Source organism: Topomyia yanbarensis, chromosome 2 (assembly GCF_030247195.1).
Source record: "Topomyia yanbarensis strain Yona2022 chromosome 2, ASM3024719v1, whole genome shotgun sequence".
Lineage (NCBI taxonomy): Eukaryota > Metazoa > Arthropoda > Insecta > Diptera > Culicidae > Topomyia > Topomyia yanbarensis.
Window position 1 is genome coordinate 326,904,218 of NC_080671.1, and position 23,272 is coordinate 326,927,489.

Sequence of the window (23,272 nt, forward strand, 5' to 3'; positions counted from 1 at the left end):
TATTCAGCTAAGAAAATGAGATGTTGCAAATGATGTACCCTCGTCGTCGCCAGAGTGTGTAATTGAAGTTGTTAATTCCGGCTCACTTGGTTGTTTAGCTGTGAGACGATCAGTAGTGACCTATAGTGCCCCCAAACGGCTGACCTATCGTGCCCCCAAGCGTATGTTTCATGTTGGTGACCGTATTTTTTTTCAAAAGCAAAATTATCAAGAAATTAATGCAATACTCGTGTTCAGCATTAATTTTTACGTAAGAAAAAATCCACTTGACATTTTTTTTTGCATTGATTAAATGTACTGTACTGAGGACGAAAGACAATGCGTTTTCGCAGAGCAATAACTAATACAGCTGATCCATGGTAACAGCCGATATGACTGTCGTCAACGATATTCTCTGTATCTGTATCTCTGTATCTAATTCACACAAGATGACCAACCTCTGCAATAATGTAACTTTATCTTTTCTATATTGTTTGCAGAGCCCTATATTATATTATTAGCCCTATACCTATTTGACCGCATTCTACTCTACCAAAGATATGAAATCGATTTTATTGGACTTATAAATTCAACCAGTCACAACATTTTAGTCGCAACAGTGTTTTAATACGGAACGAATTCCACGCATGAAAATAAAACTAAATGTCAATGAAAATGATATTGCGTTAAAATGACGTAAAAACAAAAACTGTCGTCTCGGCTACATCGTTCTCAGTAAATTGAAATTTTTTTTTGCGTAGTACGCTTGAATGTGATAGTTAGTATTTATACTAAGAGTACAGAATGAACAGACCTAATACAGAAATTCAAATTGGGTGCTGTTAAAAAACTTTGCATTTAAATTAAAAATAGAGTTGCCAATATCGAGTCTTACATCTGAGTTTTGTTAAACGTGACAATCACTTGGGATGAAGCGTACACCTTCGGAGAGTTTTAGATCTCAGTCGTCCATAAAACTTCTACTATTTTTTAAATAAATTTAAATTTTTTTTAGTGGACTCGGTTCAATGCTTTAACCAATCGGAGCAGTGGTTCTTTTATCTATTACTATCTATTTCCAACAATAAAATAATAAAACGAGTTTTAATGGTTGCCCAGCAGATCTCGCTCAAGCTCTTATGCATTGCACGTGAATACCTGTTTACGAGGCGGGGAAATATTTTATCCTCACAAACTGCGTAAAGGGGGTCGTTCCTATCTATCTCGCTATTGAACCCTTCTGTGTCATCATAGTGGTTGCTGCACTTATGCTCGCGGACAGATGAGTTCTTTCTTGCTTGTTGCCTTTACGAGTGTGAATTTTCTCAATGATTTACTGGCTGTAGGTTTTGAGATACTTGACGCAGCTTCTGCCGTTGTCAATATTACCTGAAAAGGTGTCACAAATTTAATATTTTTGGTGTTCAGCGGTTTCTAATCAGGGTAAACCATAATGTGCCGTTTTTTACAGAATTAGAACGTAATAGTTTGTCCAAATACATTTGTATTTGTATTTGGTTTGTCCTTGATATATGCAAAGAATACTATGTGTGATTGAACTATCGCTTTATGTTTTGTACTGCACTGTACTGTACTTTTGTCAGCGGTATCCGATCTTGTAACCGAACATTGATTTTCTCACCGTCCATATATTTCAAGCTCTTAATTAAAGCATTGTCACATACAACTAAGTGTTTTATATTATTCAAAATGAATGGTTTAGTCCGAACCAATTTGTTGAACGCGATGAGAGCTGAATGCCTGAGATGTTAGAATTCGATAAAGGCAACTATCGTAAGTCTAACCTCAAATTTCATCTTCAGAAATTTTTTCTCATCACGAATACTCGGTCTTATGCGAGTCATCAATAATCACAGTATTTGACAGGAGTACCTTCTTGCTTCTGCGACTTACTCATCTCGACAGATTACTAGGGCAAGAAGTATAGTAGCAGTTTACCCCCCCCCCCTCTCTAGCTACGTGCATGATTTCACCATTCTACAGTTCTTACGAATGATTTTTCATGATCAATGTGACTAAAACATATTTGTTTGCAAAAAAATAAAACTTATGTTACAAGAATGTTCATGCTTCAAAAGAAGTGTATATGTTCAAAGACACTTTTGATGGGCATTTGCTTTTCCAAGAATTTAAGTACTTATTCTGATAGTCTGAACCATTTTTTTCGTGGTACTGGTTTGTATAGAACTCATAGATCCATATATCCGGACCGAGAATTCCGAATTATAAATACATTCTCAAGCTATAAGGATCAGAGCTACAAATTTTCACCAGGTTGTTTTGAACTTGAAGGAAGAACAAATCTCAAATCATGCCCTACTATGTTCATTTCGCCGTTTTTCGTTTGCATCATTCATTCAAAAAGCCAAGCTACTCAATCATTTTCCATTCATTTTCGATTTCATTGACCCTGTGAATATCTCTGCTCTGTACTGGGATATTGACTAGGTTTTTCAAACAAAACTACTCTGAACATACTTCTTACTGTTCATCATAGACGGCTCCAGCCGGAGGGTAAAGGAAGGGCACGCCTTCTTGAAATAATGTGTCTGATGCACGATTTGGAAAATGAATTGTCGAATCTTGGAAACGCATTTTCTGGCAGGCGTGGAGTGTGACGAAAAAATTGTCAAACAAAACACAGAAATAATTTTTTATGTTCCTTAAGGAATTCTCTAAGGATGGAAAACTTTTTGGTTGAATAGGGGGAGCACGTGCCCCCTCGTGCCTCCCCCTGGAGCCACCAGTGCTGTTCATGTAAGCTTGGAAACGCAAAATATGTCAACATTTAACCTAAACTGGCCTCTACAGAGCAGATGACAAGTTTGGTTGGTGAATGAAAAAGTATCAATTTGAAATGAAGACGTAAGGTTTGGTTATGAAAATCCCGCCAACTTGAAAGTGAATGATTAATGGAGGCTTTGAATTTGAATCATGATTGGGTTTGATTGAGCTGAAAGTTGGCATTTGAAAATGAAAATTTGCACCACTGATAAGGATAAATGGAAAGAGACTGCATTATAATCGACTGAGTACACGGCTCTTGTGCTATCGATAAGAAAATAATCCTAGACGTATCGTACACCCTTATATTTGCTTCTATGAGACAACATTTTTTGTCACCTGTTTGTATTAAATTTTTCCATGGCGAGTTGTCCATCCGAGGCAAATTTTTTCAGGAATCTGTGACCAAAAAACATCTGTGAATTCAGAAACAAATTGAACGTTCCAATATCCTGATATCTAATTAATGTCCATCAATAAAGTAAAACCTCCAAATAATCCTAAACAACGCCGCACAGTGGCGGGTCTTCAAACAAAAGTCGGACAAAACCTCAAATGTTACCTAATTTGGCTGAAAATCACAATTTAAGCTAATTTTGAGGTGCTGAGCTCATTTTTGATGTCAAAAGTCGTAAAATATTAAATGCATTTTTCCATACAGTGTCATTGAACCTTTCTTATAACTATGATCCCGTTTTCATGATAGATTTTCCGTTACTGTTCACCAATGTCAGCAATATCATAAAAAATGAAGAATACTACTTTAAATCCATTGTATAACATATTGGTTTACTGTAGATTGTCTAACTATTTTAAACAAAACACCATGCGCCTCCATATCAGCAACAAAGCTTCAAAACCTTCTTAAAACTTTTTGCGCACCTAGGCGCAGTACGAGACCATGATATTCGAAAAGTAGAGGTAATTTCCCATAGAATGTATACTTTGTGACCGTTCCGAAATGATTCCGAAATTTGTTCAGAATACATTAGTGAAAAAAGTATTTTTGATCTGACCACCTCAAACATATTTAAACTAAAAAGTCATAGTTCCAAGCAAATTTACCAAATGTATTTTATTCACTAACCAAGTTTTTTCGTTCCTCTACACAATGAAACTAGTTGTGCTAAAATCGAACGAAAATCAAACGAGCAACATGCATTTGAAGTGAACAGAAAAATAAAAAAAAAAAAAAATAAAAAGTCCGGACTTTGTTACGTTTAAACTCATGTTAAAAATCGTGTTCTTATCCAATGATCATAAAATTTTGAATATACATCATTCAATATATGAGAAATTTAGAAAAAATATAAAATATCAATATTTCAAAAATAAATTTTTGAGGTTTGGCCAGCCTCCAGCCACTGTGCGCCGCCAAAAAAGGAGAACGAAGACGAAAAGGTGAAAACAGAAATGAACACTAGAACTTGCATTGCATATTAAATTGAAATAACACAGGAATACTTAAATTGTTTTAACAGACATTGCCGCTTACCTTGCTGGATGTTACGTTAGCGGAAACTCCGGTGTCAGGTACAGGAGGATCACAGTTCAGATTTAGAGGCCATTTCCGTCATGTGACATACCAAATCACACTTCCTCAACGGAATTAGGCTGACGGAAGAGCAAAGAGGCCATTTTGGACACATATGGCCATTTAAACATTAGTTCCTGAACTCCGTTGTCTGATTTCGAAGGACCAATGCTGATTTAGAGGGAAAGCAAAGTGCCCATTTTGGTCACATATAGCCATTTAGACATAATTTCCCGACCTCCGGTGTCCGGTTCCGGAGGATCAGTTCACATTTAAAGGTAATTTCCAGCAAAGATGTCATTTTGGACACACTTGGCAGTTTTGGGCACACTTGGCCATTCCAATATTTATCCCGGAGCTCCGGTGTTCAGTTCCGGAGGACCAATGCAGATTTAGAGGTCATTTACATCATGCGATATTTTGGATTACTCATTTTCGACGAATCAAGACGAACGGAATAACAAAGAACACATTTTTGGGCACACATGGTCATTTCAACAATAGTTCCGGAACTAACTGTTAACTAGTCCTCCGATATCAGACACCAAGGCTTTGGAACTGATATTGAAATGGCCATGTATTTCAATAATTGCTCATTTGCGCTTCCAGTTGTCCTATCTCGTCGAGAAAGTGTGAAATGACCTGTAAATCGGGATTGGTACACAGGAACCGGACACCGGAGCTCCGGAGCTGATGTTGAAATGGAAATGTGTGCCCAAAATGGTTTTTCCATCAGTCTTATCTTCTCAGAAAATGTGACTTGACAAGTCGTATGAGAATGGTCAACATCGGTTGAATTCGATAGTTTCTCGATGTATACATTTTGGGTATTTGCTACAATATGATTTAACTGTAACATATTTAGCATAGTTGATGAAGATTGGAATAGAATATCGGATGAGTCAAAATGCAGATATTGTTTCTATTCTATGAATCTATTAAAAGGCTATTCGTAATATATAACCAAGTGAAAATTCTCGTATTTATTTTTGATCCCGTTAGACGTTCACTTTTTGCCAATGGCGTCATTCCGACACGCCTTCGGCGTCGGCAAAAAGTTATCCAGCGCCTACAAATGTTTCTCGGCGGGTACGCATATATCTAATAGTTAGGTTGATGTATGCTCAAGCATTTCATTTATTCAATATTTCATTGCTTTGCATGACATCGTTCTATATTTAGGTCTGTGTCTTAGCAACTGTTCCAGTTGAAGATGTAAATATTTCCCGACATCAAGAGCACTGCAAAAATCGAAAAAATAGACCCATCGTTAAAGGCGAAGATCGCAAAGGAAATGAATCTAAAGATAAGATTTCTTCATTAGCAGCTCGCTCCCATTGCCATGTCCCCTCGTGTTTCTGACTAACAGCGTAGCTCTTGAGCTAAGGATAAGGGAAACGGCAGTGTAGTGGCTCGTGAAAACCGCTTTTAGTAGAATTAAGCACGACGACGAAACCAAATTTAAATGTAAATTTGCCAACAGCTCAGTGCTTATCACGTGCTTCCGCTTCGCACTAACCAACATCAGCAGCGACACAGGGCACTCTTCCACCATAGTTTCAAGCATATATCTTGGGCATGGACAACCCCGAGCGGGAAGAATGGTTGGCAAAACTGTGGTCGAAAGGCAACACATAAAGCCGTGCTTCATGTGATTGAACCGTTCTCATATTTCTTTTCCAAGATGTTTTCGGCGAATGGAAAATTTTCAGCGATGTAAACAAAAAGGCCATTAGTGCTTGTGCTTCGTATGAAGATAGGTTTCTACTTTGATCTCGATATGCATTTATCAAAACAAATGACGACGTGAAACTTCGCAAACAAAGCGTTATCGCAAATCGGCTTGTCGACTAACGTATTGAATAACAATCGCGTATTAAAAACCAGGAAAATTGAGAACTGGAAAAACACTGGGCACAGACATTGTCTGACCAGGGAATGGGTATTTTGCTTCATTTCATTCATTGTCTGAAAAGCACATGTATTTTGCGCATGGCGATTTAACAATATTGCGATTTAGCTACACGCATTTTCCACAGGGCACAGGGAATGACATTGACAATTGACGAGTGGCGACGAGAAGCTGAGCAGGGAGTAGGGTGCGAGAGGTTGAGCTTGTGCTTGTGAGCTTGTGAGGTTGTGCGACCACCCCTGGCTGCTACTCGGTTATCGATCATTTTTTTAGATCGCGGAAGGAAAAGGAAGGAATGGTTAGTCCGATACTTGCTTCTGTTAGAGGCCGTATATACTACTGCGCACTCCACAAGTATCACGGGAGGAGGATATTTGGTAGTAAGTATAGAAGTTAGATTCTACTTTTTCTTCACCGACGCCAGAGAGGTGTGACTCCACTATCTGGACTAGATATCTATCCATAAACGCATGGACCGGGGACCAAAGGCTTTACTTCCCTTCCGAAGGAAGACGTGACCACAGATTTTTTCACCTGAGCAAAATCTCAACGGCCTCAGCTAGAATTGAACCCAGGCCAACTGGAATGAGTTGCGGTTACGCTTACAACTCAAACACTTGCGCCGTCTGTGGTACTGACAGTAGAGCGCGAGAAACCTGCTTGTTGCATATCAAATGGAGCCTGTCAGAGTAAAAGCATGCAGTTGGCGCAGATGCGCTCGGCTTTCACTCTAACATCATTCCTTTGGTTTGCAGCAAGCAGGTTTCTTGCATCTCACATCATAATGTCAGTACCATTCCCAGCTCGGCTTCCCACGGCCACTCTGTAAGCACCCTTAGAGATTCGAAGTAGGCAGTTTGCGCGAAAAGACACGTGTTTACGATTGTAGTGATTTTTTTTGGAATCGCTCTTCTCGAGGTTTTTTCCATATTTTATATAGGGTGATGAGCCCATTATCGCTATGTTTCTATTATCACGCTACCCATTTGAAGCCGTTGGTTAGAGCAGTGTCTGCCATCTTCGTTTAACGCATTGAGTCAAATGGTAGCGCAACAATAGAGGCACTCGATTCGTGTTTTCGTTGCGCTCAAACACGAGAATTTCACTGTTTTCAGCGCATATATGTTATTATCTTGGTACTTAACAACGAAACAAAGCTGTTAATACTATGCTATATTTCACCGTAAGGAGGAAAATTTGGTAAAAACCAAAATTTCTCACTAGGGTGAAAATTTGTTGGTAAAAACCAGTCTTTGTACAGGAGGGCACAAATCCTTATTTCATACTATGTTGCGTTTCGGCTTCGCCTCATCAGAAACCGACACTAACACATTGTCGGAATAGATTAGCGCCGGCTTGACGCAAATCCCTTAAAACTAAAACACACTATGTGTTTCAATCAAACGACTGATCAAACGTGATGTCCCGTTCGAGCAGAAGTTCTGTTTATGCCGATGAGACACAAGTGAAGCCGAAACTTGTCTTGGCTTAGCAGGCCTATGCGAAAGCACTATGCTATATTTCACCCTAAGGAGGAAAATTTGGTAAAAACCAAAAGCCGAAACGCAACATAGTATGAAATAAGGATTTGTGCCCTCCTGTACAAAGACTGTTTTTTACCAACAAATTTTCACCCTAGTGAGAAATTTTGGTTTTTACCAAATTTTCCTCCTTAGGGTGAAATATAGCATAGTGCTTTCGCATAGGCCTGCTAAGCCAAGACAAGTTTCGGCTTCACTTGTGTCTCATCGGCATAAACAGAACTTCTGCTCGAACGGGACATCACGTTTGATCAGTCGTTTGATTGAAACACATAGTGTGTTTTAGTTTTAAGGGATTTGTGTCAAGCCGGCGCTAATCTATTCCGACAATGTGTTAGTGTCGGTTTCTGATGAGGCGAAGCCGAAACGCAACATAGTATGGAAAGCTGTTAATGCCAATTTGTACGCATTCCATTGTTTGTAGGCCGAGTAATTAATGAATCAGTGAGGCGCGCTCCTTAGTATGGTGAAAATAGGCACTTCACCCTATATATTTTGACAACATACCATTCAAGCACCATTTTAATACTTTCCCATTTTAATTCTGTCGATTGATGAAAAGTTTTTTTTCACACGATGGCTTCTAAAGAAAGCTTCGTTGACACTAAAGTAGCCTGACGCTTTATCCCATTGAGCTATCACCGTAATATTATAGAACGTAGTTTTTTATATCATGTTAATCTACAGGTTTTTGGAATCTTTGGAAATCCCTCGGAAATCCCCTGTGTGAAGATCGTGCACGATGTTTTCATAAGGCGAACTTTTTTCTATATATTCGAACTTTTATTGCAAGCGATCTTTTCTTCTTCCGATATTTGCTTGAATCGAATAATGTTCCCAAACATCGGCACTCTTGAAGTTCACTGACAATTTTTCCGTAGCGATATTTTATATCAGTGAACTTTTTATTAGAAAATCGGCGATGAAAAGATTCTGTTGTGAACATTGATATTTTGATATTTTCCCAACACTGGTTCCTAGTACCTTTTTGATAAAACACCTCATTCAAGAAAGTTATAATGAGGAATAATTTATCACACAAAAATCGCTTGTTTAAACTTGAGGAAACACCTTACTTGTTACTTGAAAATACGAAAATTTCATAGAGATTGACAGAGATTCCGACAGATACTACCAGGTACCTAATACTTTGCTTTGCTGTTGATATTACGTGCAATGAATCCGTGCATTATAATTACGGTCTAAAATACTAACTGACGCAAAAATCTAGAATACGTATAATAAACATTGTTGCTGCTGACCCATTTATAACATCCTTTTATGGAACACATTGTTCATTTATGGATTCATTGTTCATTTAAAATAAGCGTGAACACTAGTGGTTTTTTGCTTGACCCCGAAACTGAGCCAATTTATTTCGCTCATTGACGCGCAGAATCCCGTTCCTAGCTCCCATGCTCTTGAAACATTCGCTTTCGCCTGCTGTTTAAACGATTTTCACGCAAAATAATAGATAAATGAACGAATGAATAACGGGTGTACGCTCAATTGTGATGTTGTATGTAAATTAATTATCGTCACAAGCGTATACCTAATTTTACTGAATATGTCAAGCCTGTCGACGAAATCTAAGATTTCGTTTTAAACTTGTAGGATTAAGTTATAATAAAACTATTAATACTTATAACACGAGTTTGCATATCAGGTGCCTCTGGTCATTATAAAACTCTCTATACGATGATACGTAAAAAGTTTTCCCAATTTTCTCCGAGGACCGAGTACTTTTAGTTTTGCAGGTAGTGTAACAATACTTTATAAACTCGTTCGCTTTACCAAGCAACTTGTATGAAATCTTCAGTAGAAAATCATATAAGCTTGAAATAAACCACCACCATCCACACAACACAACGCAACAACCTGTGCAAATCAAATCAATCTCACCCGCGCTGCTGCTTGTAAGACGAAAACAAACCAAAGATCACACGCCAGTGAATACACGCCAGTGAAACCACGCCAGTGAATACACCACAGCGACTCTGTAGCGCGCGCGGTGGTGACTTTATCTGAGCGCGTCACAGAGAATTTAAAGAGCAAGAGAGCACAGTCATCTCGCACCCAACTACCTCAACACCAGCGCACACTTGAAATCGGTCTATACAGCGCCGAAAGAAAGAGCGTTCTGCTTTTTTCTGTGGTGTGTGATCATTGTATCCTCTGTGTAGGCATCACACTTACGCGCCAGTGCATCACTAGGGTGAAATGCCATCACTGATTGAGAAAGGCACAATTGCACCGCTAGGTGGATTAAAATAGGTTTTTCTATCTTCAATTGTGTTACCAACGAACTGTCTCTCGCTTTTTCAAAAAAATATTTACATAAAGCGCTTTAAAAAAAATCACGAACTTAGCCCACTTTTTCGCCAAAACTTTGTATATAACCCCTAAAGCCCTCCCCCTTCTGAAAATCTTAACCAAGCATAAGCCTCCGTTACAAAAATCAAATTTGTATTCCTAATTTTAAGACAGCTGTAATTTTTTTCTTTAAAATTACTCTTCCCCATTTTGTATATCGAATTGTATCCCCAGTTTTGAGGGGGAAAAAGGTTTCAGCCTTAAAAACAACACTTTTTAGCGATTTTTTTTTACAGAAATTTGGGTGAAGCGAATTGATCGAAACTTTTGTACATTATACTGAATCATTAACATTATGAAAATTTCCATGTAAAAATTTTAACAAGCGACTCGGTGACAAAACTCTTTGTAGAATGTCTCTGGTTTCGGTGTTAACTCCCATTCAAAATCTACTTAACTGATTTCTTTTAAACTCATACACATTCTATGTAAAAATACCTAACTCCTACGTTAAGTTTTTGAGGTAATTTTTCAATTAAGGGGGATTTTACTCATGAAATGGCGAAAATGCTATTTTTCAAGAAAACTTCCGCTATTTGAAGAGCAGAAAGCCCCCTAATCGAAAAAAACATATCGTTGGGATGAGGTATTTTTTACATTGAATGTGTATGCAAAGTTTTAAATAAATCGGTTAGGTAGTTTTTGAATGGCAGTTAACACTGCAAATCGTGTTTTTTCCAGAGACGTTCCACAAAAAGCTTCGTCACCGAATTTTTGCATGGAAAAATTACAGAATGTTACCGACATGATGCAGTATTATGTACAAAAGTTTCGATCAATTTGCTTCATCCAAATTTAAAAAAGTCGCAAAAAAGTGTATTTTCTTACGCTGGAAACCTTACCCCCTTAAGATAGCTGTGAAATTTCTTATAAAAACTTATTCCCCCTCTTGTACATAAAATTGGATTCTTTGTTTTAAGATCGACGTAAAAATTTTCATAAAGAAATCTATTGTCTCCATTCCTGTAGATCGAATTGTATTTCTAGTTCCAAGATAGCTTAAAAAATTTTCCTTCTAGTATAAAAAATATTCCAATATTGTACCCTCCTAGATATAAGTTATTCAAAATGTGAAACAAATAATTTGGCACCGCCAAGCTAGCGCATTTGTGCTTATCAAAAAAACAAAGTGAATAAGAACGTCCAATCGCATACGTAGTGATCCAACTGAGATTCTACAACATCAATGACTAAACTCAGCGATGTATTGATTCGCACCTTGTTATACATCAAACCCCTATGACTTTGGCGCTATAGTAACCAAACCTACCAATGCCTCCCCCCCCCCGGTTCCAAGTCTTTCTTACGCCACCGCCTTCGGTTCAACAAAAACCTAGTTTCCTAGTTTAAAACTTTTTCATTCATTATTTTCCCTTCTCCTCTTTCAAAATATTCCTGGGTTTTAGAAGTCTTTCAAATTGTTCACCTTAGTTCAATAGAAAGTTGTAAAATGTTCGAAGAAAAAACAAACTGGTCTAATTGTCCATTTGTCTTTAAAATTATTTACTTAGGATTGGAAAAATTAAAATTGTAAAAATGTAAGCTTTACGCAGTGCGAAACAACTTAAACTTCGATACAGTAAAGCTGATACATTACAAGACTTTTAAAAAAAGTACCTCCTGATGCGAATCAAAGAGATCTATTTTACCATTGATATCAAACTTTCTTGATGGAGAAAATAAGAAGGCGAAACTTTAAAATCCTCTCCAGACAACCAAGATGATTTTCGCGCATAAAGACAAACGTCCGCCGCGATGATTCGAACGGAAAGATGAACAAAATTATTCGAAATTCAACTCACTGTGCAGATTTTTATACTAGAAAGTGTGGAATGCAGTGACTGTGAAGCGGATGTAAATCAGTGCTCTTTAGTTATTTCTTTTCTACAGTAATGCACAATTTCCTGTTCTGTCAACTGGAAAGAGGGATATGCTGATGGAAGTTAACAGCCAAGCAATTTTATACAATTGCAAAAGCATTAAAGTGACTTTTTTCGTCTTCGTTTTTAATAGTACGGAGAAATGAGAACGAAGAGGCATCTTTGTTGTTTGTAGCTCCCGATAATTTAACAACAGTAGCTTCGAAGGAAGAAAAAACTATTTCAAGTGATACGTATATGTTTATGTAGAACATAATAAAGCGTATCATACTCACATATCCTATTTACATATTTCCTGTAGAGCACTACATATTACCAATCCAGCCACTCGAAGCTACAATTAAACAGAGCGAAATGGGATTGTGTGTAAACACTAGTTATTAGAGTTATCGTTATACCAAACGTGGAACTTTCTAATATCAACTCTCTCGTTTCGTTGAATAATATTCTCAAGAATATTCCAATATGCTACGAATAACGCTTTATTCTTGATTTTCCCTTCCCCTGCTCTTTCGAACATTCTATTTATCGCTAACAAGCTGATAAATAAGATATAAATTGAATCACTCAGATCCTATTAGAAGCCATACTCTGGCATTTAATCCGATCAGTGAATTTTCGACGTCAAATTTACGGCTACCCAGGTCAGTCTTGAAAATTGCAAAGACAATGATCACTAACCATGACGCAAATTGTATGTCCTCTTCAAATTGAGAAAATATAAGCTACTTTAACTATTTGCTAAGAGCAAGAAATGACAAACTGTTGACAAAGTCGTTTATAATAGCGGGCTGCCTAAAAAGAGTCACATAATCCCTGACAGCGGTTTTCCGCGGCTTCGTCGCCAACCATCGACAATGGGGATATTTTACCCGCGAAATGTATTTTCGCTATACAAAAACTGAGCTTCTTCACTTCCGTTTCGCTAGTATATCTCCCAACACACGCAATTCAAGCTAGACGCCTTTGGGTATAATATGTTTTCATCTCCCGCGTTGTGCCTGAAAGCGTTTCAGTTTCATGCATTATTCATTTAATACAATCACCATCGCGAATCATCTCGCTGTTCTTGTCGTCATATACTTCGTCAAATGATATTTTGGTGGAGAAACGATTATCATATCAGGAAGACAAAGCAGATCACGAGCAAAGGAAACAGGGTTCTGGCTGCTCGTGGTAACCGGAAATTTCAGTCCGCTTTGCTGTTGTTATCACGATCGGTTCTATAATGCGGAAAAATCGACTGCTTAAATTATCTTTAGTAGGTACTTAATTTTTCTTGCGCACATTCTGTGCTTCTGGAACGTAGACATTGACGAAATAATTCGGCATAGAACAGTGATAGCATTGCTATATATCCTATAACAATAAAGATAGCATTGAAGTTGTAATGATGACACAATACACACAGTGCGCCATGAGCCACAAATCGATTTTGTGGGTCGAAAATTCAGTAAACCGTGTGTACTAGACATTCAGTATTTTTGGAACAATTTCTTCACAATAAGTGGCTCTCTCGATTTTCAATATAAAAAATATATGCTGAAAGAAGTAAGGTGTTGGCAACACTGGACTCCGACGAAGGTGCTGGCGAATCCAGCGTGTGAAGAAACTTTGCTGGTGTGAAGGAATAGAGAGAAGACAGGTAGTTCGAAGGAATAGAGGTAAAAAATGAATAGAAAAGGACGCTATTGGCATGTGAAACATTAAATTAACTTAAAGCTAGATTCAGGATAATTCTTTCCTTTCGCGGAGTATGCAAATAATTGCTCAAAACAGTTACGATTTGTATCAATTACATCAATCTAGAGCTAGACACCACCAGATAGATCAGTTTGTTACACTGAGGATTGATAGTGCAGGTGGACCTTAACACTATAATGTGAAACTATAATTACTCCTAAATACTTTACTTACACCTACTAATACGGTATTTTGAATTGCAATTGAGCTGAATTAAACCGAGCTGCTACAAAAATTGCGTTTTGGCAACTTGCGAACACCCAACCAACAAAAACTAAAAAATTATAACCTTTACCAGGATGTCGGAAGGTGAATGCAAATAGAGCAACGCTTTGGACACCGAGAAAATGGTCATGGTTGTGATGACTGCCAGGCTTGGTTCCATTATGAATCTATGGGTGACTCCCCTGAGGTAGCGGAAAGGTCCTTTCAATGTGAAAATTGTGCGACTAACAAGGATAAAATGGCGAAGAAAGCGGGGAAACCCGATCCTAACATACCTCCTAAGAACGCTTCCTTCCAAAAACCGGATGCCACCGCTTAATCGACCTCCATCGAGGGCCTGATGCCCAACATATCGCAGGAAAAGTTCGGAAGTTTCCCAGCAAACGAAACGGTTGTCGTAGGTGACGGAAAGCTATTCTCAAATGAGCCTGCGACAGCTGAGTCCCGTATGCAACTCGCATTACATCGGTTGGTGCAAAAAATGCTCCAGGAAGAGGAAGAATTGGCAATCGCGAAAGGTATATCTTATTTGAGCAGATTTTGCCAGAGAAGCAACTACAAGGAAGAACGAACTGAACGAATTGAAGCTGATTCAGGAACGTGCGATGCGGTTGATAGAGCAGGAAGTGTATCGTAGGTGACAGGGTGAGCTACGGAAAGAATTTGAGCGTCGCAATTATTCTCTATCGTTAGATGTTCAGGAAGGCAGGTACCGACTGCGCGGTGAACCCATCTCAGCCGACATTGATACTACGAGTAAGGGCTGATATTTTGGTGATGGGCAATGGCTACTAGGCTCATTCGAATGCCGTATAGTGTGTATCTAGCCATTATAGGCTTGCATTGCAACATTGAAATTAAAGCAAAACTCGGGGCAGTACCAAAAATTCACCATTCCATACCATTCTTGGTTCCCTTACTAACGTGCACTGGGCAATAAACCCGTTCAAAAATGACTTCCCCTTAAGGCAGTTCATCTTAAGGTGAAATGGACGCCGAAACAAAATCGGCTCCCCGGCTCAAAGAATATCCAAGCTCGGCCGCCGGGCCCTTCGTGATCTTCTTCCGGACCAAAGATAAAAAGTATTTGAATCTGTTGCAGAGTTTTGACGGATCAGTATTCGGCCGTGACAGAAAGATCGAAAATTCGCCCTGATAAGCTTCGGGTGATTGTTAACAGTTTAAATCAGACAAATGATATTGCTGGCTACGGGCCCTTTACGAAGGAGTACAGGGTGTATATTCCAGCCAACAGGGTTGAAGTCAGTGGGGTTGTTTCCGATCCGAGCCTGAGTTGCGAGGACCTGCTAAAATGTGGTACTGGCTGTTTCAAAGACCCCATGCTTAAGCCAGTGAAGACACTGGAGTGCAAACGTTTGCATTCAGCATCAGCCGCAGCTGACGGGAAGAAAACATACGTCTACTCAGACTCTTATCGGGTGACCTTCACCGGTTCTGCTCTACCCAACTACCTCCTCTTTGACAAAGTTCATCTACCTGTTCGCCTCTTTGTGCCGCGGATCATTAACTGTACTGACACACAGCCTCCCATTGTAGCAATAAGGCTGTTGTGGGAAATGTGGAATCATGCGGATGATTCCTATGGAAGGGATGTCGAAAAGTGTCTCTACTGTGGGGGAAACCCGCATGATCTTCCTGCATGTCCCGCGTACAAACAGTGCGAGGAGAATCTCAAGCGTTCCCTTTAGTCTCGTTTAGTTCCCTTTAGCTTCGTCGTAAAGGCCAGAGGGTGTCTCTTCATGCCCCCCTAAAATAACTACTCAAGGAAGTATTGGTGCAAAACCGAAGCAAGTCGCTCCCGGTCTCAGAAATTTGAGCTCAGGAAAGGAGTTCCCAGCACTTCCAGGAACATCAAAAACCCCAAGTGTTCCCATAGCTCAACAAGAGCGCTGGCTTAATAAATTTCTCTGACATTGTGGACCGTATTTTTAGAGCACTGAATATTTCTGACCATCTCAAAAGCATCTTGATAAGCTTTCTCTCCGCAGTTAAAACATTTTTGATGCAGTTCACTGCGAAATGGCCCCTCCTTTTAGTGATTGTATCCTTCGATGGCTAATTCATCGAACGAGGCCACGGATTTAATCACTGTTCTACAGCGGAACCGCAGCAGCATTATCCCGAAAATCGATACCTTTAAAATCATACTAAATAACTTGAAATGCGATGCATTTGCACTATGCGAGATAGGGCTTACTTCAGAAATAGACCTACACTTCCAGGATTTTCACATTATTCGCTTGGATCGAGAAGACCCATACGGAGGAGTACTTTTAGGGATCAAAAAATGCTATTCTTTCAATCGAATCGACCTTCCCACGACACCAGGCATTGAAGTTGTCGCTTGCCAAACCAGAATTAAACCTTTGCATTGTTTGCACCTACATCCCACCTAGAGCCTCAGTTAGCTACCGACAGCTTTGCGATATTGCAGAACTCCTCCCTGCACCGAGGCCAGTTTTAGGTAACTTAAACTCCCACGGTACGTCATGGGGTTGCCTTCATGACGATAATCAATCTACGTCACTCCATGAGCTTTGCGACAACTTCAATATGACCATTTTGAACACGAGTGAAATGACACAGATTCCGGCCCCTCCAGCGCGTCCGAGCGCCTCAGACCTGTCCCTCTGATTGACAGCGCTGCGGTTAGATTGTATGTGGAAGGTAGTCTCTGATACCCACGGCAGCGATAACCGGAAAAGTAGAATCTACACAAGATCTTCCTCCGGAGGAAGAGTACGGGTTGCTGGCCGGCTTGATTCTCGATACCGCGATTCAAGCTCAGACTAGACGCATACCAGACGCGAACTCTCGTGGGCGTCCTCCCAATCCACGGTGGGACAAAGAGTGCTCAGACGTGTACGCGAAGAATGCCGCCGCGTATAAGACCTTCCAAGGCGACGGATTGCCAGCTAGCTATCGACAGTACGCGATGGCGCAAACGCGTATGAAGAGTTTTATGAAGCCAAAAAACGTAGTTACTGGCGCCGGTTCGTTGACGGGCTAACGAGAGAAACATCGATGAGCACTCTTTGGGGCATGGCCCGGCGCTTACGAAACCGAAACAGTACTAACAAGAGCGTGGAATATTCAAACAGTTGGATATTCGCTTTTGCCAAGAAGGTTTGTGTGGATTCCACTCCGGCACAGAAGATCTCCCGCGCCGCGTCACCTCATGATAACTCGAACGAAACACCTTTTTCTAAGGTGGAGCAATCACTTGCTCTCTTGTCGTGTAACAATAAAGCTCCAGGGCCAGACAGAATCAAATCCAACTTGATGAAGAATCTGCCAGACTCTACCAAGAGACGCTTGTTGAACTTATTTAATAAGTTTCTTAATGCTAACATTGTCCAGTCAAGTGAAGGTCATCGCTATTTAAAACCACGAAAATTTGCCTCTGACCACAATTCGTATTAATCGATCGCAATGCTATCCTGTATCCGGAAGTTGTTCGAGAAATGCTCCTATCCCGCTTCGACAATTGGGTCGAAACAAATGGTTTACTGTAAGATACACAATTTGGCTTTCGCAAAGGCAAAGGGACGAACGATTGTCTTGCGTTGCTCTCAACCGAAATTCAAATGGCCTATGCTAGCAAAGAGCAGATGGTATCGGTGTTATAGATATTAAGGGGGCTTTTGATTCAGTTTTGATCAAAATTCTTCCTGAGAAGCTGCACCAGCATGGTCTTTCAACGACTTTAAACAACTTTTTACTAAACTTGTTGTCGGAAAAGCACATGCATTTTCGCATGGTGACTTATCGACAATACGATTTAGCTACATGAACCTTCTCCAGGGCTCATGTCTAAGCCCCCTGTTATACAATTTCTATATCAAAGACATTAATGAATGTCTTGACAATTCCTGCACGTTAAGGCAACTTGCAGATGATGGCGTAGTTTCTGTAACAAGACCCAAATCTGTCGATCTACATTAAAAATACCTAGGACAATTTGTCTGCTTGGGCTATCAAGCTGGGTATCGAATTCTCCACGGAGAAATCCGAGCTAGTTGTATTTTCTAGGAAGCGTGAACCAGCGCAACTACTGCTTCTATTAATGGGTCAAACTATCGCTCAAGTCTTCGCAGTAAAATTTCCAGGAATCTAGTTCGACTCGAAAGGCACTTGGGGGTGCCACATTAGGTATATGAAACAGAAATGCCAACAAAGGATTAACTTTCTTTGTACAATAACCGGAACATGATGGAGTGCCCACCCAGAAGACCTAATTAGGATGTATCAAACAACGATACTGTCGGTAATGGAATACGGATGCTTCTGCTTTCACTCCGCTGCGAACATACATTTCATCAAACTCGAAAGAATTCAATATCGTTGTTCGCGTATCACCTTGGGATGCATACAGTCGACCCATATGATGAGTCTCCAAGTTCTGTCGGGCGTTCTTCCACTGAAAAACCGATTTTTGAAACTCTCATATCGATTGCTCATTTGATGGCATATTTTGAACCGGTGATGATTGAAAATTTCGAAAGGCCTATGAGTTAAATTCTCAGACATGTTTTTAACCCTTGTACTTCGGCTACCTGGCACAGAGTATTAACCTTTCTTCTTAAATCCCATCCGTGCTCATTTCTTAGATGCTTTTGAATCTTGTGTTTTTATCGACACATGCGTGAACGACGAGATTCGTGGAATGCCGGACCACATAAGCCCGCCAGTGGTCCCTAACATTTTTGTAATGAATTCCGAGAAATCAATTGCTGTAATTCGTTTTAAACTGACGGATTAAACATCGAAGCGTCCACTAGGTTCGGTATTTGTAATCAAAAGTTCTACAAACTCAGTGACCCTGCTTCAGTTTACGCCGCAGAACTAGCTGCTATTCAATATACCCTTGGAGTCATTGACACATTACCCAGAGACCATTATTGCATCGTTTCGGATAGCCTTAGTTCCACTGACTGTATTGCTTCAATGAATTCAATGGTGAACTAGGAAGGTGGCTGTATTCGATAGTGCCAAATGTATCGACGAAATCTTGGTTCAAAGGGATGGGTGTGGGTTGTGGCTTCATTAGTGTGATGTCCAAACTCATGTCTTAGTGGTGTCTACGCTTGCGGTGATAACTACAACGATATCGGATACATTGTCTGGGCGTGCACCGTGTATAGTTCCAGCAGGTCTCTGCTAATCGAGCCCTCTGGATCCGAGGAAGTCCACTCAACGTGCCGATTTCAGATGTTATAGCAAGCCTCGATCTGACCTGTATATCACTCATCTATATCTGCTTGAAATCAATCAATAAAAGAACATAGCCCCTTCCCTATTTCTTCCCTTCTCAAAAGCCCTGTGTATTGCTTTTATTGTGTCGACTCGCACCAGAGCATTACGATCAGTTCTTGATTCTCACCAATGTGCTTGCATAAACCAAAATTGGATCTGAAACAACCTGAAGTTCTGGACTATCTTGGAGGGCTCCCTACGAGTCCCTCGAGGATCACCCGATGTCCCGCTGCGTGATGTCTTGGCAGTCCACGGCTATCATAACCACCGACGATTTACCACAAACTGCAAGTTTGATGTTCTTCTCTTCTCTGTCGTCGTTGTACACCATCTCTCCTCTATAGCTGATATTGATGTTACTCCGATTCTGGAATTAACCTCCCCCCTGAAAATGTCTCTATCAAGCACATAGTCCCTTACCACATAAAACGAATTTGAATCTGTTTCCCTTTCTTGCCGTCCATTGAAAACAATCCCTCGAGAGCAAAAGATAAAGTGTATTTATAAAATTTACATCCGATTAGCCACCCCCACCCACAAGCCTAACAGTTTCTATTTTAAGTTAGTCAAAAATTTCTTCTTAGTTCTTAAATTTAGTTTTAAAAACCTTATATAAGGCGGAAAATACTTAATACTCGAGTAGAGCGGTACGAAAACTCGAATCGAGGGCCCCAATTTCGATCCAACCATTTGAGCCAATGCGTTGAATACAGACGGCAGACGCTGCTCTCACCAACGGCTTTAAATAGGCCGGGTTATAATAGATATAAGGTGAAAACAATCTCATTACCCTAATTACTTTTCAAGAAGTTGTTTGTTAACTAAACTTTTAAAATCGATCTTTACCTGCGCACATTTATGACAGGAATCTCGAAGCATGATATGCGTTGATGTCTGCCTTCCTCTCTTTCTTCCGCAGCAAACCTCACAATTACTTCAATACAGATTGCATTTTTATTGTACTAACCAACATATATGAAAAAACTTGATATCAATCTATTCGATTTTTATCAATTGCATACCGAGTAGTTGACGATATAGTGTGGAACTCTACCTAATGCGTCTGGAAAATAAATAACTCACCCTACTAGTGGCGGCCAGGAGCAGCACATAGAAAAGAATAAAAACCAAATCATCGTGGGAAATCATAACGGACGGGACTGTGTGGACAACGATGAATTTTTTGTTTAATTTATGTATCGCAATCTGAAAAAGGTGAACCGAACTCGAATCTCATAAACGAATTTGCATAAGCAATACCATAAGCAGAATTAGCTTTTTTCCAGTCGAGGAAACAGAAACACTGAAAGATTTATTACAGACAAAAAATGTAAAATTGTAAAAAGCACCTATCATCAAATTGCATTTGAGGTGTACAGTTTATAGCACTGCTGTTATTATTATTTACAATTTCCAATACAAAGATATTAGTTTCGCACTATTTTCCTTGCATTACAAGACATTCGCATAGAAAAAATGGCACAAGTTAGAAAGTTAATAAAATAAAAATACCACAAAAAAATTACAGTTGGTTCATGCAAAAATATTTTTTGTTGAACTGATTTGACTTATTCTGAACGGAAAAAAATGATGGCGCATTTTATAAAAGTTCTTTCATCAGCAACAACAGTGGAATGGTTCATCAACAAAAATACACCCCACTCTGGACACAATTATTTCTGCCATCAGCAAAGTATAAACAAATCAATCAAATAATCCATCCAGCTTCAAACACAATCTTCTCCTTGCACGGGCTAGACAGGATTTACGCCAGCTCCATAGCGTCCGAAAAGCTGTTCATGAAAAGGTCAGAATTTAAACGAGCGGGACTATATTATGTAGATACGAAAAATGTTGATGCCTGGTAGCGCGCACATCTTATAAAAGGCGTAGGTCTCAAAAATAACATTTCTGGTCATTTTTGGAAATCAAACTCAAAAGTGTCGAGCTCGTTGTCGAAACAATGCCCCAAAATTGGAACATCATAATTATTCCATTGAAAAAGACAGGAAAACTCTATACACGCGCTTGTATCTGGAAGGCAGGATAGAAAGAGAAACAAGTGCTGCAACGAGTACACTATAATCATACTTACATTAATCGATCCATTAAATCTCTGTGAAGGTCGTAACAATCCATGATAGCACTTTCCGGCCATATCCACACCTCTCATTCCAACTTGAAACCCTTCGGGTTGATTTTGCTGGGAACGGTTGAGTACAACTTTCACTATTAGTTCAGGGCGCAGCATAAAAGTCCTAATTGAACTTTGTGAAGGTAATTATCTCCGGCACCATTATCATCGGTATCGGACGAGGGAGCTTTGATTGCATTGATTTATGACCGACCTTGCAACACTTCCGCTGCAAGTGGGAATCGCTTCCGCGTAGGTCGGCGCTTGCCAGTTCCGATAGTCGGGTGCAGTTCAAACGAGTATAGATCCTGCTTTCAAAAGTTGCAGAATGTACACCGTTCCCCCATCCGGCCAAACTTGGTTGGGAATTGTGCCTTTTTTTTGTTTCCCTTTCGATATCCTATCAACGAGTTCAAGGGGTTCAGAGGCGATGCGCGCTGACTGTTTCGACAGCCTGATCCAGATATCAAAACTATCAAATGGAGCGCTCGATACCACGAAGAACTTTTAATTGGTTTCATCTGAAAAAAAAGAAATGAAAGTGAAATAGTTAGTATCCTGGTATCATGGGCTTTGCATCTTCATCGGTATGTGATCCTGTTTGAGTTAGTACTGCTAAGCACTGGCCTTGGATGATTTTAAGATTTAACTTTCTTGGTAGCTTGTTGCAGTTAGACTGCATAGGTTATTTATTCTTTATCGCGCAATTTATTTTTATTATTGTAAATTGTCTCAGAGAGTTGTAGATAATGAAGAAATCAAAGTTTTAAAATTTGAAAGCAACATTTTGTTGTTTTGCGTTTTTCAATAGAAAGTGTAACCCGTCAGGGTAACAATTTAGCACTGGGTGGAAATATACCTATTTTTGACTATACACTCCGTAGAGTGAATTTGTTTAAGCAACATTAGACTCATCACTGTTCGATATGCTCGTTTATGTTTTTGATGCAAATTTCGTTTGTTTTTCCATCCATTAAAGTTTTTGTTGACATAGATAAGTTAGATTATTTTTGTTTCATGTTTGTGAATTAATAGTAGGGTTTAGATAGGTTTCAATTTTCCGCTTGGAAGCAAAAACGATTGCTGAATACGCTACTCAGCGAGGGTCGGTGACGGTGGAAGATGGAGTGGTATGCTTACTAGAGTGGGACATGGTTATATGAAAAAAATAAAATCTGGCTCCGAGTAACTTTTTGGGTCCCATTTAGCTCCCAGAACAACTCTGCAAATTTTTAGCTCGATCGGTAAAACTATATTTTTGCGCCCACTGTTTAAAGTTTAAACAAAGTCTAGAAGACTGCAAAACGATCTGAAAAAGTTATTAAGCAAAAACTGATTGATGCCCTGAAGATTGACGAAAATTTCACTTTTCATAGCATCACTGCTTTTGACGGTCTAATTAAATACAAATTTTTAACTTTCTCTTATTATGTACAAAAGAAGCCTCAATTTATCCCTCAAAATCTTGCGAAGTAGCTAAATAGTATAGATAAACGATTTAGACACATTAATAGTGGATTAAAACAAAATTGTGTATAATTGGACAACCAACAGCAGTGGTGCTAGAAAAAATGAATATTTTATCAATCGTCTGAGCATCAATCGGTTTCTGCTTAATAACTTTTTTCTCAAGCGTCAGATCGTCTCGTGGTTTTCGAGACTTTGTTTCTTTGTTGAATTTCCTATAAAAGCCACGTAACGATTTATTTTTAGGAAGTAATGGCCGACTCCTGGTGGAATTATTTTATAAAAATTAATTTTACCATACAAAACCTACCATACCATACCTAAAAAGTTGCTCGGAGCTGGAATCTAATTTTTGTCCCACCCTTATGCTTACATCGAGCGCGAAGCGACCATCGAAAAAAG

At 39.4% G+C, this 23,272-nt stretch overlaps 1 protein-coding gene across 4 annotated transcripts in view; it reads right to left on the reverse strand.

Annotated features, from left to right (window-relative positions):
• LOC131683828 (ras-specific guanine nucleotide-releasing factor 2-like) overlaps nucleotides 1-23,272 on the reverse strand; it is a 542,029-nt gene that overhangs the window by 22,918 nt on the left and 495,839 nt on the right. For all 4 annotated transcript variants that reach the window (XM_058966164.1, XM_058966166.1, XM_058966165.1 and 1 more), the window contains one exon: nucleotides 21,365-21,924. The gene's annotated coding sequence lies outside the window, so the exon portion shown is untranslated. The remainder of the gene's footprint in view (nucleotides 1-21,364; nucleotides 21,925-23,272) is intronic.